Source organism: Manis pentadactyla, chromosome 12 (genome assembly GCF_030020395.1).
Source record: "Manis pentadactyla isolate mManPen7 chromosome 12, mManPen7.hap1, whole genome shotgun sequence".
NCBI lineage: Eukaryota > Metazoa > Chordata > Mammalia > Pholidota > Manidae > Manis > Manis pentadactyla.
The window spans coordinates 90,557,954-90,581,278 of NC_080030.1; the positions used below are offsets into that span (position 1 = coordinate 90,557,954).

The 23,325-nt window shown below is 39.2% G+C and overlaps 1 long non-coding RNA gene across 1 annotated transcript in view; it reads right to left on the bottom strand.

Moving 5' to 3' along the window:
- Positions 1-1,066: 1,066 nt before the first annotated feature.
- LOC118925855 (uncharacterized) overlaps positions 1,067-23,325 on the bottom strand; it is a 24,551-nt gene continuing 2,292 nt past the window's right edge. Inside the window, exons 2-5 of the long non-coding RNA XR_005030202.2 lie at positions 17,456-17,536; positions 17,258-17,338; positions 16,769-16,833; positions 1,067-2,885 (exon numbers count right to left, since the gene is read on the bottom strand). This is a non-coding gene — a long non-coding RNA (uncharacterized LOC118925855). The remainder of the gene's footprint in view (positions 2,886-16,768; positions 16,834-17,257; positions 17,339-17,455; positions 17,537-23,325) is intronic.

Here is a 23,325-nt window from a genome sequence, read left to right on the forward strand (position 1 = left end):
TTGTGGCTCAGAGTTTAAATTATTTTTTAATTGACAGCAATTTGACTTTGACTTTTTGCTTATATCATGATGTGACAATTACATTTGTGGAAGTTTATTTCAAGAAACTATATTATTAGACATCATGTCAGGATCCTTCATGATAGCACTGGTTATAACTGAAAAGAAAAAAGGTAACAAAATAAGTGTCCAACAAATGGGGATTAGTTAATAATTTATGATAAACACATAATTATGCATCATATATGATTACATATGGCTATTATAAGAGATAATAGTCACAATATATACATATGTGATTAAAAATAGAACACATAATACATCACCTCTTTGTGAAAGTAAATTATGTATGTGCATATTCATTTTTCAAAGCCTGGAAGGAAATTTAGTAAACATGTGACAAAGGTAATCTTCAAAATGAGATCATAGATGATTTTTCTTTTTCTTCTTTTTGATAAGCTATATTACCTAAATTCTGTATTAAAAAAAACCAAAAACCTCTGTTACTTTGTAGTAAGGCAAAATAATAAAGGCCTTTAGGACTATTGATCAAGCTGAACCTTTTGCCTGACCAAACAAAACCTGGCTATTTTAATTTTTCTCCTTAGTATTTATTATTTTAAATGTAATAATCATGCCTTTGTATTGCAATTTGCACTGAAATTTTGCCTAAAGTCCATTGGCATCATGATGCTATAATCTACAAACATGCTAATCTAACAATTAGTAGAAATTATATACTTTAAGAAAATGAATGGCATTGAGTTCTCCTGCAGCTGCTTCAATTATATCCTAGGAGAAGTAAACCTCAGTGGGCTTAATGCTTTCCACGGAGCTTTTGAAAACACATTACATCAATTATGAATATTATTGTGACAAACTGAAATCAAAGGGGTATAAAAACAATACACACTCACTTATTGGTAATAACAATTTCTTCAAGATTTTGATTCCTACTGGAGAATCCTTAACTATGCTCTGAAATGGGCTAATTTATAATCATGCTCTGAAAAGAGAATGTGAAATGTCTATTCCATTGATATGTTCTTGTAAGATTTTTTTGAGCTTCAGCCCTATCTGGCTACTTGGTCCAGGATGAATGAATAATGTCACCAATAGGTTTATTCTGTTAACAGAAAGAACATCACAACTTTTCATTCAAAAACTAATGACTGTTTATTCAGATAACAGCTATTTCTCTGTTTCTTTTCTATATGTTGCTTCACCTGAGGGAAATTCTTATGTAAAATGTAATTAACTGTATCCAAAAGTGCAAGGAACTTTCCTAGAATGCTGTATGAGACTGTTATTTCTTGTCCTCACAAATTAAATTCTGAGTTAATATATGTAAAACACTTAAAATAGTTTCTGGCACATAGTATGCATTCAAAATCAATAATATGTTCATTTCTTTCACAGAGGGTAATGGGCAGGAAGAAATGATTTGGCAGGCAATTCACAGTCCTTTTATTATCTGAATTTCAGTCACAACTGTAAGTTTCTAAACAGTGAAAATGCTCCACAATCTATATTTGTTAAATATGTCATTTGGCAAGCTCCTCAACTCATCTTCATCTCTTTGAATATCCTCCTGCACTTTGTAACAGATGTTTGGCAGCCCATGGCTATATGCCTGGCCAACGGGGAACAATTTAGAAAGGATTGTCCTGGTCCTAGCATTTTTGAGACACACATTCATCAGTGTATTATAATTGGGGAGCTGTTTCAGATGCCACTACCTCCAATAATTCTGATAAACTGCTACCACTCTTTTAGCCCACACTTACGGCCTCACAGAGAGTTGTGCAGGAGAAGTTGATTAAAGTACAAAAAATTCAAGTCAGGTTTATAATGACTCTGCATAACCTGATAGCCCCAGCAAGAAATGCATTACTGTGCTGTTACATCCATCTCAGTAGTAATCCACAGGGACAGAAGTTCAAGGAGAGCATGTCCATTATCCACTTATTCTGGAAAAAGGATGGTCTGATTAAGGCCATCTCATTGTTTTGGCCAACAATTTGGCTGCATGGTCACAGAGATAAGATTGGAGAACTGGTTACACGAAGGTTTGGCAGAGGATGTCAGACGGCCCTAAAACAGAAGTAGAGTGCGTGTCCTATGTGAATCCCACAAGCTCAAATTCCCACAGCAAAGGAGATAACCCATCTTGAATCAGTCATTCAACCTCTTCCCTCATTCACTCCAGTGCTTTTCTAATGGGCACAATCCAAATGGCCAACCCAGCAGGGCATTAATGGAGCAGATGATATGTGTATGGGTAAAATCTTGACTGTCCCAACTACTGAGAAGAGGTTTGATTATGCAGAGACATGTTGAAAACCAAGCTTCCAGGACATGCGTATGCACTGGGTGTGAGGTGAGACAGAGTGAGTCACCACGGATGATGCCAAGGCTTTTCACCTGAGCCGAACAGATGTCATCTACTTCAGGAGGAAGAGCAAACCTGGGGGGAGCTCATGGTCTGACCTGAACAGTCAGACGATTCCTCCCAGGACTCTAACTCTTAAGCAGGTGACGTAGAGAGGAAGGGGACGTTGCATTCATCACAAGGCAGTGGCCAAGCCAGATCAGACTGCTGCTGGCCACCACTGTCCTTTCCAATGCGCAGGTCCCTGGGGCTCTCCCAATCTGGCCCGTGACCCAGGCCTGGTCCTCCAGCTTCTCATTCATTTTGTCAGCCCTCTGGAGCTGTCAGTGGCTTCCCAGTGAAGTCCATCTAGCCAGGTTTATTTGCAGTTGTGACCTGACCGAGGGATGGTTGAGCATGCTGTGAGGCATTAGTTGATAGTCAGCTGGTGGTCTCAGAACAGTTGGCATCCTGTTGTCTTAGCGGCCCAACTAGCAGATGCTCGCTGAGGTTTCTGTAACATGAAATGTGATGTGTATGTTTCACTTAAAATATGTTGTTTTCTGAGAATATGGAACATTATACTAAACCCTGCCTGTCAGATCTCCCATCTTTCTAGTTCTCCCTAGAAACCACATTTATGAGAAACAACGATCTTGACAGTATTCTTAGATTTGATCTAATAATGAGTTTTTTATAGAGTAGTTTTTCTTTTAAATAATGACCTGTAATACAAACAGATTACACCAAATTGCAATTCAGTAAAAATATTCTTAGTGATGTGGGAGCAATAATCTAATTTTATTTCCTTGATTCTGAGTTTTTACTTCTTAATATCTTGTTTTATAGTACATTTTCTTAACAATCAACTCAATTTTTGTGTCTGTGGAATAAGACAGGGTATATATCAATAAATCTTTAAGGAAGATTGTAATTAAACTATACAAATAAGTGTAAGATTTTTTTCTTAAAGATATTCTACAGGTTATATCAGGCATAATGACTCCTACTGTTAAAAATTATTTCTGATATATAATCTAATCAGCTTGCCTTAACTTACTATAAATCTCATTTGAATTGTCATTAATAAAGGTGTTGAACAATGGGTCATTATTCTTCATGTCAAGCACTATGTAACTAACAAATTTTTTATTTTATGGATTATTAACTTTGAGTTCCTTTGTAATAAATAGGACTTTCTAAAGCATCCTATTTACCTGTGAATCAATACCTATCCAAGTGTTCTTACTAGACATAAAACAATTGTTAACAGAGTAGCAGTCTACTCTCACATATATACAGACACAATTGCATACTCTGGAAATGCCTCATGTTACCAAAAAGGGTTATTATTCCTCTTTTTGGAAATATTCTTTTGATGGTTGCCGACAGCACCCTCACCATGTCAGTTCACCTTGAAAAGATACACCTTTGTTCAACATCAAGGGAACTGGTGAAAATTTGTTAGGGTAGGAATGGCAGTGTTCCAGAGGACATGACTCACAGTTAAAATTGGGAGAAATGGAAATAGCATAATGTCAGAAGCAACCTTAGAGTAAGTGTTGCAGTAATGGGGAAAGAATCTTAAGACTCAGAATTTTTCTCCAGGGCACCCCAGTATAACAGATGATTTAAGAAACCTCATGCAACATAGTACCATGAAAAATAGGGGAGGAAGCAGAAAGAAAGGGGGAGAAAGAGGACAGCATATATTATGGCACCATCACAGATACTGATTCGAGAGGATGCTGTGGATCAGGGGAGAACATCTTCTTGCAAGACCAGTGGCCAGGGAGGATTATGGTGGGTTTACATCACTCCACGATCTTCATCCTGAACTCAGCCAGTCATCCCCCAAATATAATTCAAACATGTATATTTTCAGTCCCACAAAGAAATCACAAATATTTGTTAATACATTAGACTGACATAGCAATGAAAGAGTATGGCCCATTAACAAGATTATTTGACAAGAAAGGTTTGACAGGATCATTCATATTTTCTTCTGAAATTAGCCCACCATTTTAGGGGTGACAGATGCAGCTGACCCACATTTGAGTAGTCAGGCATCAAAATCAGCCTGCTACCACAGTCATTTTCTCTTACTATTTAATTATCAAGACTCCTGAGTAATTTAGTTCCCTGGCAGCATCGTAGCTTTGGAGGAGAGGATAACTACAGGGCAATTATGGTTTTTATTAGCATATTCCAGATAGTCTCCCTCTCTTCATAAAACAGAAACAATACAGTAAATACTGCTCTTCTTGGCAATGCATCAACAGTAATGCCTCGCACTGTTCTCACTTTCACAGATAACGGGTGCCTATAGCTGACCACTGAAAGTTCATGAGATTTAAAAGTTCCCTGCTTAAAACTGACTTGATTTTTTTCCAGAGAACATTTAAAAACCAATGTGCTCATCATAGTAACCTAATTAATTGTTTTCCAGCTGCCCAGCTGCCCACCCGTCCTCCCGAACAAATGCATGGCTGCCAAGACACCACTGTGGCTGCTGCAGAGGCTGGGCTGCCCTTCCCACCTCCACATTTCCCTTCTCTTGTTTCCTTGCCTGAGAAACCTCACCTTCTCTCTCCTTATATAAATCTTAGCCAGGATTTAAGGCCCAAGTTCCACTTGCTGCTGCAATCTGTTATTCTGGGTATTGCTAAATTCTTACACTCACATTCCTAGAGAAATAAGTACAAGGTGACTGATGTTTATCCAGTTAACAAACATTGTTATCTGTTAAATTCTAGGCATTGTGGACTAGAAAATATGGAGATTTTAAGAAAAGATACGATTGGAATCCTTCAGGAGTTTACTGTTGTCCCAGACACATATATTTTGTCCTCCTATCTAAATGTAAACTCTTTTTTAAGAAGGACTGTTTTCAGATCTAGTGTTAATAGGACCCCTCCATCCAATCCCAAGCTTCTCATAGAGCATCAGTACATATATATATACACTAGTAATCAATACATATTAGCTTTCCCAATTATACATAAAATCTAAAAGAAAAAAATAATACTTCACCACCACAAAATCTACACAAAATAATCTGATTCCATTTTCATAGCTTCTAGCCATGAGAAACTATACTTTCCAGATTACTCTCAATGTATTTCTCTGCTCCTTTGATCTCTACTGCACTATATAATAACTTTTAATTTTACTTAAAATAAAGCATAGTGATGAAAAGTATGAAGTCTGGGGCCAGACTGCCTGGGCTGAAATCCTAAAATCTTACATATATGACTTTGACTCATCTAAATTTCCTCATCTGTAAAATGGGGATAATAAGTCTATGTAATTTACAAGTTAGCTGTGAAGATTAAATAAGCTAATGCAAATAAAACATCTAGAAAACTGCCACATAATAAGTACTTAGGAATTTTTATTTGTGATAATTATGATTATTCATGGCACCATTGGGGGTATAATCAGGTGTTGTTATCTCACTTCTACAGATGAAACAGGTGAGCCACAAAGAGGGTAAATGATGTATTCTGAATTACAGTCAAAATAACTTCTAATGGCAGAGTATCAGCTCCCTGAGTTCACTGGCTTTGAAATAAGAACTGAGCTGTCTTATCTTCTCCCACAGAACAGTCTGCTTTCAGGTTCAGTTCCGTGTAGTATTTGATGTTGTGAGACTGCATGAAAAGGACAAATAAGACATGGTCTCTTTTCTCAAGTAGTTGACTCCAATCATACTACTATAATGGATATTAGCAGAATTTTCCTGAACCAGACTCTAAGAAGGTAGACCCTTCATTCTGTTATATTTGAATTTCCTGTTGTAACAATAGTATGTGAGTATTTGGGGTTGCTAGTAGAGGTGGTGTATCAACTAATGTATCAGTCAGGACCTTTAGCAGCAGATGAGAGAATCCACTCCAGCCAGTTTAAAAAGGAAAGGATTTATTAAAGGTGTAGGTACTTCACAGCCACATGACCTGGAAAAGAAACAGCTAGGAGAAAGCCCAGCTATGACACAGAACTGTTCTGGTAGGCCTATTGCTATCTTCTCAGCTCAACACCTATGACATAGAGCCTGGACATTAAGACCTGCATTGTGGCTGCCTTCAAAGGCCAAATTCCTTTGCTAACATGCTTGCAAAAGCATCTAATAGCCATGTGGGTAGCCACTCCGTCACCCAGGCAACTCTCTCCTTCCGAGTCTTGCAGAGCTGCATGGACCTGCAGAGTAAGAGCCAGAACCGCGACCTTCAAGAGAATCTGGTGGGTTTTTCCTCCTCCTTTTCTTCTCGTTCCTCCTCCTCTTTCTCCTCCTCCTCCTTCTTTTAGTTTGTCTTCTTCTATCATTTTATGAGCTCTACCTCCTTCTTCTATCATTTTAGTTTAGGACACAAGCATAAAGGGGTTAAAGCAAAGGCCAAGAGAGACAATTCTCTGTATCCACCACTGTCCACGTGTTTGGCCGTTCAATGCTATTCTTCCCAAACTGAAATTTCTAAATAACAAAACGGTGACTAAGCATGCTCCCACTTGATATAAAGCAACTATTTCTCTTATCAATAAAAGTGCTCTCTTCCTTGACCCCAAAAGGGAGACCTAAAGTCTTCCTCCTTTAGGCTGGTTGGAATTACTTCTTAATTCCTGTAACCTATGGACTAAATAATAAAGTTAACCCTTTATTAAAGGACAGAGGAAGGGAAAAAGAAAATCAATTAGTAAATAACATCAATATATGAATAATAAACTGAAAGGCAACCATAGTTAGCCACCCCGGTCCTCTTTCTGCAGCCGGTCATAATGTTCTACGTGACTTTTGTTACCTTTTTCTGCACTCCATTCCACGTTCCCTTGCCCTTCGCCAAAACCTCAGCTGGCTTAGGTTCTTTATCTGGTGGAGTGACCCGGCTGTTCCTCAGTGAAAGGTGTGCTCCTTGGTAGTTTCATTTGCGTGAGGTTACTGGCTCTCCTTTAACTTCACTGCCGAGTGTGGCGGCACCAGCAGGCAACTCAGAGGTCATCCTGAGTTCATGTCCTATGATTCCTCACCCTGTTCAAGCAGCAAAATGATTTCCCCTTGATGATTAGCATCATCATCTCTAAGCAATTAACCTCCTATTTTTTATGTGTGCTTGGGAGTTATTTTTCCAGGGATGTTGAAAATCTCAAAGTGACTTAATGTCAGTACCAGCACCATTTCAATGTATCCCCTGATGGAAATATGGCTCCTTGAATACTAAAATATCTAATCAAGTAAGGGCCAAGGTTTTAGGGAAATGAAATGAGAAATTGTGAGCAGCTCTTCAGGCATTTTAGTGAGGGATGCCACTCTCATTTCTACTCCCTGGGTTTCTGGCTGCCATTCGGTTCATCTGTAGAAAAAGACAGCACTTCAAATTGCTTACTGGTTCAGAGTAAAGACTGCATCCTTTAAGAGAGCACCAGTGGTGTGCTGCTATGCATTTGAGAACTAGCTCTGGGGAAGAAAAAGCCCTGATTTGTAACATTTGCTAATTTTACTGGTGTAAATACTCCCACCATGTTTAGCATCATTGAGCACAGAATTACAAAGAGATGTGCAGTAATGCAACATTATATAGTGTTTCCACCATAAAGATTCGATAAACTTAACTTCAGGAACATAAGTGACAATAAAATTCAAAAAAATAATTAGGAAGTGATTAAGTTTGAGAACTGATTTTTTAAAATATAATTCATTTAATTTTAAGTTTATGTGATTTAGTTTTTAAGAATGATTGTGTTTAACAACTGGCTTACAAAATTTCTGAACACATAGTCAGGTCCTGCAAGCTGGTATGAGGGAGTTCCAGCCCACTGCTAAGTACATCTCAGACTTACTCCACACAGATGCCTCAAAGCTGTTGCCTAACTGAGTCCTCAGTGGTAAGTCTTCCATTTCTATAAAGCTAGCTGCTCCAGTGTATCCCATGAGCATTAAGTTATTGCTTATTACTTTCACTAAAAAGGGAGTTTCTCAATCTGAAACAATATTGCATGAAATACTATAGGAGTGAATAAAATGTTCAGAAATTCATTGTGTGGTTTTGGTGAGAGATCTATGGAGGGGAAAGAGAAGGCAACTTCACAACCAGAATAGCTGTTAGTTCTCATGGGCTAAACCTGACCTCTTCATGTCATAAGGAACCCCTTGTAAGGCCATAGAATTAGGTTGAGGGAAATGTGGAAATGCAGGATTAAATGCACTGGACCATGAGTTACTTGTTTATGCAGTGTATTGAGCCTTTGGAACTGCCCAAGACCCATCTTGTTTCTTTTACTTCTACTTTATGAGTGAATATTGCTCAGCTTTAAGGATGATGGATCACTAATAGCATACAGTTTGTTATAAGGTAGTTCAGGTTCAAGCCCATTTGCTCTCCCAAAGTCAGGAGATCAGCAGCAACCAGAATCTGTCTATTCTCTATCAAAGGGAGAATAGGTATTTGCCACCAAGGTTATGGATTTGTTTCACTGTAGCATGAGTCTGTGTTATGATTCTCTTCTTAGGACTTTCTAGAACAAGGAATTCTGGCATAAATACTTACTTTAGTCTGTTTGGGCTGTTTTAACAAAATACTACAGACTGGGTGGCTTACAAACATTTATTTCTCAGTTCTGGAAGCTGGTAAGTCCAAGCTATGGTGCTAGCAGATTTGGTGTCTGGTAAGAGCCCACTTCCTGGTTTATAGATGGTCATCTTTTCATTGTAACTTCACATGGTAGAAGGGGTGAAGGGTTGCTTTGGGTCACTAATTCCATTCATGTGGTTTCTACCCTTATGACTTAATAACTTCCTAAAGGTCCCATAACCTTGGAGGTTGGAATTTCAACAAAGAATTTTTAGGGTAACACAAATATTCAGTCCATAGTACTAGCCTAATTTTAAAAATGTGTCTAAAATTTTGTAATCTGTGGCCCTAGGTATATAATCAGGACCCAGTTGATTCCATTTCAAACAATGGGTGCAAATATAATTCAGAAAGAGGATATATCTTCTCATGTCTACAAATGATAGAGGATCCCTGCACAAATAAATCAGTAACCAAAATTACTCATTAAGGTAATTACATAGCTTAATTTCTAGATCAATGAACAGTTCTCTCTGAACATGAAGATAAATTTAACTGCACACCTAACTATTTTTAAAAGCTAATGATAGGAGGGATAGATGCATAATTTGGATTTATATAGTACAGCAGAAGCAGGGTTCGTTCATCAGCTATTGTGATGAAATAGGAGGCTATATTGTCCACATGTACACTTTTGCAATGTCAGTGGCAAGAACTTGAGCCCTCCCCTCTTAGTCTAAAATAAATAAATAAATAAAACAATTCTACCAATGGCCAGGGATTATTTACTCAGGTTTAAAATGTTACATAGTGGTTGCTGGTGATGAGTCAAATTTAAGTAGGCTGAGGTCATGGTACAGTAGAGAGGCAGAAAAGTGGATCTGGGCATCAGCTCCATGCAGAGGGCAGACCCTCAGCACCGAGAAGTCTTAGAGGCTGTAATACACCTGCCCAGTGTTGGGTGCTTCCTTCTCCCTCAGCCTGAGGGGGCTTCCAAATCCATCCTAGCTTTTCTAGCAAGCTTACATAACACCGATGGGGAGGGCTGTGTGTAAGGGGACTGGTTGTATAGAATGTTATTCTGTGACAATCACAAAGTGTCAGAAGAATATGAGAATTGAGAATTACTTTAATTACATCAAAACTTCTATCATTAATATTATTATTTTATTTTCTAGATCACATAAGTAAAAATGAAATAGTAATAGTTCAGGAAAAATTTTTTAAATTCTCATTTTCAGGCTCCTTCAGTATTTTAGCATTGAGGCTCCTTTAATATTTCATTCCCATCTTTTTCATTTTTAATACCTAACATGATTTGTGCAATGCTCCTGTTTCATATTCCTCCCTCCACTGTTCCATAAACTCTAGAAGGGCAGGGAGGACTTTTTCATGACTACAGTTCCAGCTACCAACACAGAGTTTGGCATGTAGTAGAAGCTCAGTGAAAGTTTTCTGAATGAAGAAATGAATGGATGAAATGTCAATGATAAAAAGAAATCTTTAAAATAATTCTTTGTGTATTGATTTAGATAAGTTAAGTGTTGCTCTGACTGTATAATTTAATAAAGATACAAATAAGTAATAAGATCAGCAACTCAAGAAGTACTTATTTCTTTATTTAAAAAATAGCCCTTCTTACTTTTCGTAATTTTCTCTGTCTGGTAGAGGATAAGAGCTCTCTGGTGTACACACATATATATGTATATAATATACACATATTTGTAAGTATACCTTATATATGTATATATCAGTATATATGTATGAGCTAAGCAATCATATTTGGACTAATGCATCAGTGAGGCTACCATCTTCAAGAAAGGAAAATGTTCAAAAATTAAGTAGGAAACAATTGAAGTAAGAGTTTGTTCACCCAAATGAATGTCTGGTTGCATAGGCTGTATTTCCTCACAGAAGAGGCTTCCTGAACCCTTGCTTAATGAAGTACCACAACCAATCTCCTCTCCTCCCAGCATTAGTCACCAACCCCTCCCCCCACATCTGCATGTCAAGAAAAAAAATGTGAGGGACCAAGATCACAGAGCCACACCCCTATGCCTCTCAATCAACATGTTCCTTGGGAATTTGCGTGATCTCACATGACACATGCTGAGTATTTGAAACCACCAAAAACATGTTTGAAAAGGTACAGCCTCTGGATTGCTGTCAGATTTTCAGACTACATCCCAGTATGCTTGCTCCCTTCCATCTCCCTCTGCCCCACTCCCTGCCTCCAGCCTTGCCCCAGGACACACACACACACACACACACACACACACACACAGCATAATTTTGATTGAAATCTGCAGTTCAGAAATACCCAGAGACAGTGCCTGGTAAACCAGAGTGCTGACAGTGTCAGCCAGCAGGCCTGCACAAACTTGCTTTTCAACCCAGCCTTGCCCTAGAGGAATTACTTCAGCTCACTTGACTAAAACTGCATGTGACTTGATTGTGCCTTGAAAAGAAAACGTGCTCCAAGTCACTACTTTATGGGGCATTTTTGTGATCAATGTGAGCAATTTCAGAACTGGGATTTCTGTTGCACATGATGGTCTCATCAAATCAAGGTAAATTCATACATCATGAATACATATTAAATTTAGTCACAGGCCCAGGGCTCATGTATGACATATATTTAAATGAGAAACGACCATCTCTCTATTGATATAATCCAGTCATTCCTGGATCCCCAGGAAGAATTGTTGTATGACTTATAATGAAGGGTAGAGAGCCTGAGGAAAGATGTGGGTAAAAGGGTATCAGACAAGGAGGAAGAAATGGAAAAGGCCAGATGGGAAGGCAACAGAAGGGATGAATGCATTAGAAAGGAAAAGGGAAGTACAATGGGGAGAACGGAAGAGTGGCTTCCTCTTGACTCTCGCAAACAGATGTTCACAAAAGCCCCATTGGACAGGGATTTGTGTTCACCTGCTCACTGATTGAAGACATATTTATTTAAAACCTACTTTGTGCCAGGCCTTGTTCTAGGTGCTGGGAATAAGAGTGGACAACAGAGATGGAGCCTCTTCTATCACATAACTTACGTTGTTGTGTGGAGAGGCAACAACAGTAACAAAGCGAAAACAAGTAAATAAGGCAGATTTTAGAGACGAACCTCAAGGCTTATATTAATAGTAAATTATCACAAATTTAGTGGCTGAAAGGAGCACACAAATTTATTCCCTCACAGTCGTGGAGGTTAGAAATGTAAATGGGTCAGCAAGGCTGTGTTCCTCCTGGAGGCCCAGGGGGGAAATCCATTCCCTGCCTTTACTGGCTCCTGGAGGCTGCCTGCGTTTCTCAGCTCAGGGCCTCTGACCCTCCAGCTTTCCTCTTATAAGGACCCTGGAGAGTACATCGGGCCCACTTGGGCAACAGAATATTTCCAAACCCTTGATTCAATCACATTTACAAAGTCTGTCTTGCCATCTAAGGGAACATCCGCAGGGTCCACGGAGCAGGACAGGAATGCATTTGGAGAGTCACTATTCAGCCTTCTCTGGAGCCTTCAGTGGCTCCTGCACCTTCCTGCACCTGGGCTGGACTTCAGTCTTCTGACTCTAAGCCCTCTGGTCATCTGTTACCCAGGCAGAATCCCACCACCCTCTACTCATCCTCTATCTGCTGAAGATGCAAAAATCCATTTAGTTGTTTTTGGATGCTTTCTACATTTTTAGCTTCCCTCCTTCACTTGTGTTGTGTTCTGAAGCTGGTAAAAACAAACCTAATTTATTCAAAGGCGACAGTAACTGACAACTGGTTAATACATTCAGCCATTCAACAAGGATTCACTAAGGGCTGCTTATGGGCCAAATGCAGAACTAGAGTGGGAAACAAAACAGAGGTTGCCTTGCCTTGCTGCAACTCTTAGTCCTGCAGAGAGAGAGATGCTAAATGATCTAACTAACACATAGTAACACATGTAACACATAATAACGCATTCTAGTAAGTGGTAAGAAGGAAGTGAAGAGGGTTTGATGACAGGTTATAATTAGGGAAGTTAATTAGACAGGGAGGTCAGGGACATTTTTCTGGAGGGAACATTGAAGCACAGACTGACGGATGAACAGAAGCCTTCCATGTAAAGGGAGTGTGGGCAGAGGAAGACAGGATTGTATGAGGGGGTGGGTGGGTGGGCTGGGGCTGCTTTTACAGGCAGGGCAAGCTCAAAGGCCCAGAGATGGCAAAGAGCTGGATAATTCGGCTAATTATTTAAAAGTTCATGTGATTGGAGAATAGTGAGCAGGAAGAGGGGAATATAAGATGAGAGAAGCCTGACAGGTCGGGGAGGTGTAGGTCATGCAGGTCACAGAATGTGGCAAGGAATTTAGATTTTCTTTTAAAGTGCTTTGGGATGTTATTGAAGGATTTTTAAGATAAAAGTGATCTAATAATACTTGTGCTTTTAAAAGATGACTCTGCTGCTGTAAGAATAGATCGGAAAAGTGTCCAAATTGAAGCTAAGAGGCTAATAAGGAAGCAGTTGTACTGGAGAGGGAGATGATGGGGGCTGCGCCCAGCGCTGTGCCAGGGAGAGGCAAGAACTGGAGAGACAGCGATGCATCCTGGAGGGGAAGCCACAGGATTTGCTGATGGAGAGACATGCAGACTGGGAGCACCTATGGGTCCAGTCTGACTCGCAGGTAGAACGCTTGACAGTCCTGGTGGGCAGTGGGGCTGTTTATTGAGACGGCAAAGAGCAGAAGAATGATGTTAGGGCAGAAAATCAATACATTCTTTTTTAGACCCATTAAGGTTGAGATTTTTGTGATATTTTAAGATAAGATTGTTAAATAAGCATTTGAATAAAAAAGTCTGGAGGTCAGAGGAGAGCCCTGAGGTCGACATAAATTTAGCATAGCAGTAATATTTAAACTGATGCGGATGGATGAGATCAGCTGGGGAGAGAGTGTGGAAGCAGAAAAGGACGGGGCTTAGGAGCACGTCCAAGGAAATCCATGCATTTAGAGTTGGAGAGGATTCAGGGAGAACGGAGGCTGACAGTCAAGGCCAGAGATGTGTCAGGAAATCAGATATGTGCAGCATTGACAAAAATATTTGTATAACTTCCTCTGACCTATGTAAGCTTTTGGTTTCATTAAGATCTTAAATACCTCTAAAGACCCTTATTATCTTTTTTCTGTTCCTCACATAGTACAGCAGATAATGCCTTTTTCCCCATCTCACAGAGCTAGTCGGAAGCTCAAATGTGATTTTGTCAGTTAAGTGCCAGAAGATCATTAAGAAGAAGTAGCTTCCTTTTTATAAAGTTTAATTAAACTTGTATCAGAATACTGTTTTTGAGTGAAGGGATACTGTTTGCTTAGCATTCAGTCATCACGTCTTCCAACTTGCCTCTGATCGATGACAGTTTTTCAGCTTCTCTCTTTTTTCTGTGACCTTGACAGTTTTGAAGGGTACTGGTAAGGTCGAGGAATTTTGTAGAATGACCCCCAGTGTGAGTTTGTCTGATGGTTCCTTATTACCAGGCTGGGGTGTAGCTCACACCACAGAGGTGAGATGCCCTTCTCCCCATATCCTGTCGGGAGCACATGCTCTGGTGACATCACTGATGTCTGATGACATCGCTGGTGATGTTAACCATGATCACTTGGTTTAGGTGGCATCTGTCAGGTGTTTTCATTGTGAAGTTACTAATTTTTCCATTCCATACTATGTTTTTTTGAATCAGGTCACAAAGTTTGATGATTTAAAAAAGGAATCATGAACACGTGTTGAGTTTTGTTTCTTCAAAATGTCAAGGCATTTGGAACCTGCTGTCACCTGGAGACTCTGCAGCCCCTGCTCTGGGCAATGATAAGGCTCACCTGCTTCCCTTCTCCCAAAAATGATATATTTTGTACAGTTTTCTAGTTTATTGAGATGGGAGGGTGAATCAGATTCCTGTTACTCCATCATAGCTGGAGGTGGAAATCATTATCTTCTTGTTTAATTTTCAATTTGTTTCCAGCATGTTTGAAACTTTCCTCTTTGTTAACATTTGTAATTCCTCCTTTGTCGATTGTCTATTATGAATCAATTGCCCATTTATCTGTGTATAAATTTATATATTTATCTTTTTGTATAAATTTATATGACACATTAAGTACAAAAGGAACAGCTTCCTAAAATATGGAGGGTTTCATTAATATCTCAAATGAGACCTCCTCACTCCTGTGAGAGGACTTCCCCTTCCCACTCCTGGGCAGTACTGTGGGGCTGTCCGTCAGAGATCCTGACTCCCTCTCGACAGATTTGTACGGCCAGTTGAGCCAATCAGAGGACTCCTTCCTTTAGACACAGGCCTGTTATATTATGGAAAGCCAGTCAGAACCGTTGAAGAGTGGATTTATGCCTTGTAAGACTGAGGTCTTCTCTCCGTTTTTCTGAGATTAGGAGAACTAAGCACCATGGACGCCTAAGCACTAGATTTGATCTTTTCACCGTCATGACGAAAGCCTACATGAGATCAAAACAGCGTTGTGGAAAGCAGGTAAAAGATGAAAAAGGAGAATACAGAACTTTAATGACATTTGAACCCTTGGCTACAGCAATGCCTAAAGTCCACCTCCCCTCAGCATATCAACAATACATTCCATTCTCTATTCAGCCACTTTGACTTAAGGTCCTGCTACTGAAAACCAAGGTTCCTTAGACGGTTAGGTTTCCGAACATAACCATGATGACGCTACCGCAGCAGCAGTGCAGCACGTCACTCTACCCGCAGCTTTAGGTGAGGGGAATCCTTGCAGAGTGTGCTTAATAATGATTGGCCTTGAATTAAAGGTCAAAGGAGAAAGGAAACCTGCCACTGTATTCTGCATTTTACATCAACCCACTAGTATGCATGTGGAGTGCATGCAGATGGTTTGGGATGGTTTGAGGGCTCATGGAAGGAGACACCATAAACTTCTGAGCCTATAGAGAATCATTCCTGACTTAGAGCGTGGGATCAAAAACGCTCAGATGGGTATTTATGTTTGATCTATTGCATTATTTGATGACTTTGTTTTTACATATGTACAACTTAGCAAACCATATGTTTTTTAAATCAATAATTTCTTGATTTTTCCTGTGCTCACCAGTTCTCTCCCAAGCAACTCTCATGGTGTGCCTGTGGTCCCTCTCCAGTCAATAACCTTGACTCCTGTGTGTTGGAGGAGAATTGCTATCAAGACTTCTTGAATTAATGCATTTAAAAATATGTCTTTAAGAAAGTCAGCATTTCTGTGTTATTCCCAATAACGAGTGAGAATAGCATATGTGCCTGTATTGCTCAATGCATAAAAAACTCTTGTGAACATTTAAAACATATACAACTGCCACACTTTTGGATTTCAGTAAGAAAGTATACTTTAACTTCTCATATTATTATTTGCCCAATTCTCAAGTATCCTAATTTCATGAGAAATTTTTTTTCATAATAGATTTTTTTTTCCTTTGCCTGAAATAAAAATAAATCATTTCCAGTCATGGGAAGGCCTATAAGGAAAAAAGCAGACCCCTTCCATTGTTTTTTGGTCCAGTATTTGCTTTTCTGGCTTATATAGCAGGAAGTCTCTCAGTCTTCTATGCATCTACATTTTGAAGCTCTCTCTGGAAGAAAATTTTTTCCAAGAAGGATCTTTTTTTCCAAAATAAGTCAGTCCTAAGCACTATGCTACAGCAAATCTAAGAATATTTGGATGTTATAAAGTTTGTCTAACACTGACTTATATAAGAAAAATACAAGTCTGTCCAAGAATATTTTCTCACCCCTCCAAAAAACACTTCACTCTAGGCTGATTGCACATATGGCAGCCAACAGAATGGAAGAAAGGATACTTACTTAGGAGGTGCACTTGCTTTATCATTGAAGTCATTTGATGCTGGAATGAAGCAGACTTCTAAAATCTGAGTTGGAAACCAGGCTGGGAAACAAAGAATGATCAAAGGTATGCAGTTTGGGAGGAGAAGAGGGAAGAAACAGGGGCCAGAGACGTGACAGAATCAGCATCTGGTTTATCATGGAGACTGGACTTAAACTGGGGTCCAGATAGGCTTGGCTCCAAGGATGTGAGACTTGTACTGCAGCACAGAGACTCATGCTCAGAAGGGCCCCATGGTTGGTTTTAAATGTTGCCATCTTGAAATTCTCAATAAATATTGAGCAAAGGGCCCTGCATTTTCACTTTGTGCCGAGTCCCACAGATTTCATGGGTGGTCCTTAATCCCAGTGGGTTCTCCCTGGCCACTCAGCTGTTTCATCTCTCTCATCCCACAGTTCTCATTTTCTAGCACCAACAAATAAGTTAAATCGGCTTTCTCCTTTACAGACCTGTTGTAGCTACAGTCAGATTCCATTTGCAAACTAGATATTATGGCAATCTCCACTCCATTGTTTCTGCACAACTGTCCACTGAAAACAAATGGAAATCTGCTTTTACCTTGAGTCCCGAAGGATGTGCTCTGGAAACATTCTATTCAAGTTTCTGCTCCTAAAAAATAAATAAACCTTGATATTTGTAAGACTTACCTGTGCAAAGTTCATGCACCACGTTCATGCTCAGCACCACGGGTATACACTGGTGGGTGTTTGAAGAGGCGAGGAAGTGGCCTGGTGAGCGATGGAGAAGTGGTTACTGCAGGCCGAGTCCCAGTAACCAGACCCAGTTGAGACACCAGACCCAGGTGAGAACAGCTGCCTCACGGTTTGGGAGAGATGCTCCTCAACTGTCTCAAGGAGTGCGGAATGGGTACACCTCAGCTATAAAACACAGGTAACCCATCTCAGAGGGTGAGTTTTAAACACTATAGGGAATTCTTGAAAAGTGCCTAGCCTGACGCCTACTACGTAGTAGATACTTGGTTAAAAAAACATGTCTTCCATTAATTATTGTTGCATTCTCATAAAAGGGAAAAAGTGAAAACCCCGTCATCTGACCGGGTGACTAGGGCGATGCTGACTGAGCACGTGAAACACAACAATCTCCGGCTCTCCTCCCGGCACCGCCACGACCTTCTTTGCAGGCGTGGGGATTTCTCACACCTCTCTACAATTCTGATGTCTTTTCTGTCAAACGAGAAGGTTAGATGAAATCATTCCTTAATATTCTTCCAACTCCAAACTTTTATTCCAAGAAGCTTACTTTTACTTTTCTTTTTGGTATTAAATAATTGTTATCTTAAAAGAGTAAACAATCCAACTCTTCAGACATAATCATTAAAGTTTGATAAATACACATTCTGAGTTTTTTCTAAAATGTATGTTTTAGAATCTTATATATACCATTTCTCACTTCTCATACCATGATCTCATTTCATAAAACTATATGTACATATACATATATATATAGTTCTAAAACTATATAATTATATGCATACATACTTTTATGAAATGAGATCATGGTATTTACAGGATTCAGCAAATTACATTTTTGCCTTTATTCATTTTCACATCTAACCCATTCCTTTTAATGACTGAATAACAGTTGATTATATGGGTCTTTCTCTCACCCTCTGTCCCCACCCCCCTCCGTCTCTCCCTCTCTCCCCTCCCCCTCATTCCCCTTCCCCTCCCTCTCCCTCTCTCTTAAGTGTTTCAATAGGTGAAATTTCTAGATATTGAAATGATTGGTAAAATCCTTATAAACATTTAAATACATTAGATATTAGCAAATTTCCCTCTGTGAAGTTGTGCCAATTTGTGTTCCCACCAAAACAGAATCTACCAAAAGTGCCTGTCTCCCCACACCCCCAGGATCAGTAGCTACTTTCAATATGCTGATATATTTTTGTCTAGAGGTGGGGCACAAAATATCTCAGTGTTGTTTTAATTAGAATTTTTAATGATTAGCTAAAGGGAACTTCTGTATTAATTATTTGCATTTCCTCTTCAGTGAACATATATTTGATTATTTTCATACATATTACAAGTATTTTCTCTCAGTGTCTCACTTGTCTTTCAGTTTCATTCACAGCATCTTTTGCCATCTAGATAGTTTCATATTCTTGAAGCCAATTTTGTTAAATATTTTAAATATCATTCTGAGTTTTGTATATTGTTTAGAAAGACCTTCCCCAACCTAGAATTAGAAAAAATATTTTGTCTATTGTTATTTCTTTATAATTTTGTTTTTTACTCTTTTAACTAGAGACTTGAATATAACCTTAATTTCTTCCAAATGGAGAATCAATGATTTTAGCTTCATTTATTGAACGAACCATCCTATTTTCCTTAATTTGAGATGTCACCTGTATCGCATATTAAATTCTGAGATTTGAGTTTCCTCCTGGGCCCTATTCTGTGAACAGCTGTTGAACTGTAGAATCAATGTGTGCCTAGATGCATGATGGGGTGAGTGGTGGTCACAAGACTCTGCACAGGGATGTTTGCATGAAGGATTGAAGTACTCGCCCTGAATGTTGGCAGGGGTATGTGAGGGAAATTATGGTGTGTGGTGACCTCTGAAGGAGGTTCTGTGTGCCCTTGTACTAGTTTTATGAGGGATGCAGGATACAGGTGGGGAGCTCAGCAAAGTACATGACACCAACCCAGAGAGCTTCAGCTGTGGGGCTGGGGACTTACACCAGTGGGGAGTCCAGCCCAGTCCATTCCCACTCTCTCAGTCCCTCTGCTCTGGGATGGGCTCACCTTCCCCACAGGGTCAGCCTTACACTACTGATTGCCATCCCTGTTGGAGCCAATCCCTGCTTTTCAGAACCAAATCTTGCCTGTTGTTCAATCAAAGGAATTTGGAAATGAAAAATCCACAACCACTAGAACTTGTGCCTAGCTGCTGCAGCATCAGGAGGCAGGCTAGAAATGAGACTAGTGTGACTAAAACGTGGTAGGAGATAATAATCATGGTTTGGAAAAGAGCTCTGAAAAACTTTCTGTTGTCAGAAAATTCTTCCTTCATTGGAATTTTCAGAAGGCGCATTGCTTCCTCTGGACCATATATACCACATTTTAAGGCAAAGGGAACACATATAGATAAACGATTCATCTTTATGTATAACCTAAATTTAACTTACATTAAAGAAATTGTTACTTAAGAATTATCTTCAACCCAAGAATGGACTAACAGTTGCCAAAGGGAAAGGGACTGAGAGGAGGGCCAGGGTGGAAGGGAGGGATAAGCGGGGAGGGATTAAGGGGCATTACAATTAGCAGACATAATGTAGGGGGGGCACGGGGGAGGCAGTATAGCACAGAGAAGACAAGTAGTGACTCTATAGCATCTTACTACGCTGATGGACAGTGACTGTAGTGGGGTACGTGGAGGGGACTTGATAATGGAGGAAATCTAGTGATCACAATGTTGCTTATGTAATTGTATATTAATGATACCAAAATAGAAAAAAAAGTTATCTTCTTATTTTCCCTCAATGTTTTAAAGTGTTACACTTGACTTAAGGATCCAACACCCCCAAAAATTCATCATAAATTGGGTAGTGCTATTAAAATAGCTACCAGGGATGGATACAAACTAGTAAAAAGGTAATGATGTGTGTGACATATCCATTAACCAAACCACTTAAAATTTTACAGAGCACACCATGAGAACACACTAATCTAATCAATAAACATTTTGAGAATTGTATTCAAATCCTTCAACTAATTCTCCCAGAATAAAACTCATCTTTCATTCTAATCATTTAAAAAATTCTCTGAAATTTCAAATTTTTGAGCTCTGAATAGGTGTGATCTATTATAATGATATTTGTGTGTGGTACAGAGTTTTTGTGTCTGAAACTGAGTTAGTTCCTTGTATTTGAGAGACCAAATCAAATGGTTTCTTGTAAACTGCTACATGTAGAGGGCCATTTTATTCCTCCCCAGAGGAATTCTTTAGAGTATTTATATGCACTTAAGCTGATAGAGCAACAGGGTTTTTGGAGAGATAGAGATTTTAGTGATTTATGGTCATGTTTTACAAATGGTTACAATGAATGAAGTGCAGCTATTCCTCAGTCATTTCTAAGTAACTGGATATTCTGCCTTGCCTCGGATCCTGAAGTCACAGAGGCCTACAGCTGAGTCAGTCTGGGGAAATGCTCCTGGTGAATATTTTTGTATTTCATCTGTGTATTTCCAAAACCCAATAGTGTGCTATAAGAGATATAAACAAATTTTAGCCATAGGCCTCTGAGTATAAGAAAGGTTTGTTCATGGTGTGTTTCTGGTGGCAAATGGTCTGGCATAGTACCTAGGGTCAGGCCCAGGGTGTAAATAGGAAGTGAGGAGGTCCGCATGTCATATTTGAGATCTGAAATCTCGGAGAGTGAGGATTTAGTCTTCCCTTTCTCTGTCACCTCAAACCCTACAAATTCCTAAATCTTTCATGCAGGATGACCTTCCCTTCCCTTTAATATCATCCTACATTTTCTTCTTCCCTTGAGCCTCACATTTTTTTTTTTGAGATTGTTAGACAGTTTGCCCTTTCTTAAACTTATCATTCTTCAGAAAGTGTACAGCCACATACTTGCCTATGTTTTCCTATCGGCTTACCTCTCTCTATAGCTGAACACATACACCGTGGTGCAGTGACTCCACAGAGTGAGTGGGCACATCATACACAGGTGATTCATTACCTTCATGTCTTCCTGTGTGGCCAGTAGAAAGCAGTTTAGGACATAAGCTTGTTTGGCATCATAGGAAGATGCTCTGTCTGCTTAAATGTCACTGCACCAAAATAGATCATAATGGAACTTAAACAGATGTTTTTGTGTTTATTTTCTAGAGTCTTCATGGATATAAAACAATAGATAACATTTTTTCTGTTCCACTTCATCATCTCATTCTGTATGTTTGTAAGCATGATGATCTTCAAAGTAGATTATCTTCAGAGTCTACATCTACACAAAGCCTTGAGACTCTAGAGGGCTCTAGGTATCTAGATGAAAAGGTTCATCTCAGTACTTACTCCCCAATTTACAGACGCACTGCAACAAATTATCTCAGAGCATGTATCAAACTAACTATACGCTTCCTGAAAACCAGGGAGATGGTTATTTTACATCAAATGACTTGCACCAACTCTCAATTGACAAGGTAGATTTTGGAAAGTTCTTGAATTATTTTTCAGTTTCCAGCAATGTTCTGTGGTATTCACCAAGAGGCTACTTGTCAGCATTAAGAGTTGGGAGTGGGATAAAGAATACACGAAGAACACCTGTCTCAGGCCCCTGTGGCCATCACACCCTACTTCCACTCTGCAGACAAGCCCTGTGGTGTCACGGGACTGGTCCCTCACTGCCCCTCATATACACTAGCATATGCCTAGTTAGTGTACATCTCCATTGCTATGTTCAGCTTTTGCCCATCAAAACCATTATCTAATTCATATTATTCCTTAGAACCTTCCTGGTCCTTAATGATGTTCTCTGGGTGATCCACCAAATCCTTTATTGTTGTAACATATTGGAACTTCTTTCCACTTGTCTTATTAAACTTATTGAGTACTAACCATGTGGCAGGCACTATTATCATTTTAACTCTTAATTCCCACAGTTACTCTAGAAAGTAGGAAGTGTTACTATCCCATTTTGCATACAAAAAAAAAATGAGGAAAAGAGAGATTAGGATTCTAACCTAGCACTCCAGCACTCCATAGTCTGGTGCCCAAATTTGTTTCCACAGCAAAGCCACACTGCTTCTTTAAGAATTATCTTCTAAAAATATTCATTGCAATTTGCCAATTTAGCTGTGCAAGTCAAGCTCCATAACAAACAGGTTGGTGATACATTGGAGGCATGGTGCATAAAATGCTGGCAAGTGCCAGCAGGTGAAGGATGCTGTCTTAAGCTCTGACCACGTCAGCCTTTCTTCAGCTACAGAAATATTTCCTAGGAGATACCATGTGAATCACAGACACTGCATCAATAGCATTGTTTGTTCTTAGTAAAGATAGAATTCTCTATTAAGAGGTAAAATTATTAAACAAAATATCTATTATATCTTCATTACAGATTTAAATAAAAACTAACTCCATTGATACATTATCAGAAGCCTGATGTGTAGTAAACATCCAATAAAATATCTGTTAAATGAGTGTCAAAAAGTAGCAAGAGCAGATTTTAAAGAAGTGCAACCTCTCAGGCACAGTTTAAATACTTTTCCTCACTGGTCTGCACTATTATCATTGATTTTTCTAAATTCACTTATCTATATTAAAACAAAACTGACCATTTTTATCTGCGACTTTGCCTATCATAGCTTTCAAGTGATTACTTGCTTCTTGTTCTTACTGGCATATTTGAACGCACTGAAAAATACATGAACGTGATCAGCTGAATTTTCCCTTTTCCTCAACTGTGCTCCAAAGCTAAAAGATGGATGAACTATAAAGTCATTTGAATACGCTTTCTTCTCTTTTCTAGTTTTTTGATATCATTAACGTA